The following is a 1,653-nucleotide window of genomic DNA, read 5'->3' as shown; positions in this document are numbered from 1 at the left end:
CGTCATGGACATGGTTTTTACGTAAGCTTAGGCAGTGTATCGGTGATGTGCCCAATTTAACCTTCGTCACCGATAGGGCTGCCTCTATCGACCTGRCCATACGAACTGTATTTCCTTCTGCGCACCACGGACTTTGTTGTCGGCATCTGAGCCAAAACCTCCGCCTAAACTCTACTAAAGAGAAAAGAAAACGGTGGATTTTCTGGGAGGCATGCAAAGCTTACCGGTTGTCGGACTTTGAAGCTACTATGGATTTGATGCGACACAGTCTACCTAGAGCCGCTCAATATCTTGAGGAAGTTGGCTACGCTAGATGGGAACGATCGCACTTCCCTGGATTGCGTTACAGTGCAATGACGTCAAATAGTGCTGAGTCCGTCAACTCAGTAACGCGGTTTGCACGCTATCTTCCGATAACAATGTTAGTTGAATTTTATCGGGCGACATTACAACAATGGTATTTCATACGTCGGCATAACGGAGGTAAATTCAACTAGCCTTTGACTATATGTTTGATTATTTAACATATGGTAATGATATCAAATATCTGCAGCGCAAATGATGAATGCCGTGACTCCTTGGGCGGAGGCCAAATTAGAGAAGAGAATACATAAGAGCGCAAATTGGAAGGTATATCCCATTAGCGATTTGTTGTTTGAAGTTGACGACCGCTATAAGAAAGGAACGTGTGACTTGCATGCTAAGACTTGTACATGCATGCAATGGCAACTTTCTGGAATAGCTTGCGGTCATGTGATTTCTGTTGCTCGAAGTTTAGATATTCAAGACTGCAGTCAATTCTGTTTTGTTTGGTTCAATTCCGACTCTTGCCGTGCAACATACGAGGAAGAAGTCATTCCCCTTCCACCAGAAGCTGAATATGTGTTGCCTAACGAATGTTTGACCGTCCTACCCCCTCCCTTGGACATACAAAACTCAGGCAGGCTACGCAACCGCGATCGTATCCCGTCACGAGACGAGGAACCAATAGTGAAAACTTGCAGTCGATGCGGCCAGAGTGGACATTTTCGATATAACTGTCCGAGTCCGATGCCAGCTCCTAGGCCGACGCACGGAAGTTCAAGTAGTCGTCGAAGATCAGTTAGTCATCCAAGCGATTGTGGTCCGTCTGAACCTGATACTACACAAGACTATGTATTTGATACTTACAATTTAAATAAGTAAATGTACGATTTTTGAGTGTACTTTTGTTGTTTTAATAGGAAATGGAAGTTTGATTTAGAAATGCATGAACATTAACCATCAATACATTGACGAAAAGACTGAAACAACACCATTCCGACGTAACATTAAACTAAAAAAACATCAACGACAACAAAAACATTAATATATAACATTCATGTTAGTTTCCGTCTGGGTAAAGTTGTTTGCAAGGCTCAATCCAGTACTGTTTTTCATTGATCATTTCTTGCATCACTGGGTACCCCTTCGCGATGTCTTTCACAATTTTTTCTTCGGCTCGTATCTCCTTTTGCAATTGCTTGATTGCTTTTTTCTTCTCTTCAATAGATTCTTCGTGTTTGTTTTGTTTCTCCCTGTTAGCCCACCAGTCATCGGCGATCTTCTTAATCTCGGCTTCGACCTTTTCAATTGAAGCCTTCATCCTTGTAGGCATTGTTTGAGAAGACGATG

The sequence above is a fragment of the Cynara cardunculus genome, assembly GCF_001531365.2.
Source record: "Cynara cardunculus var. scolymus isolate 2C chromosome LG 10, CcrdV1, whole genome shotgun sequence".
In the NCBI taxonomy this organism is placed as follows: domain Eukaryota; kingdom Viridiplantae; phylum Streptophyta; class Magnoliopsida; order Asterales; family Asteraceae; genus Cynara; species Cynara cardunculus.
The sequence above is the reverse complement of the archived record's forward strand: the minus strand, read 5'-3'. Positions refer to the sequence as shown.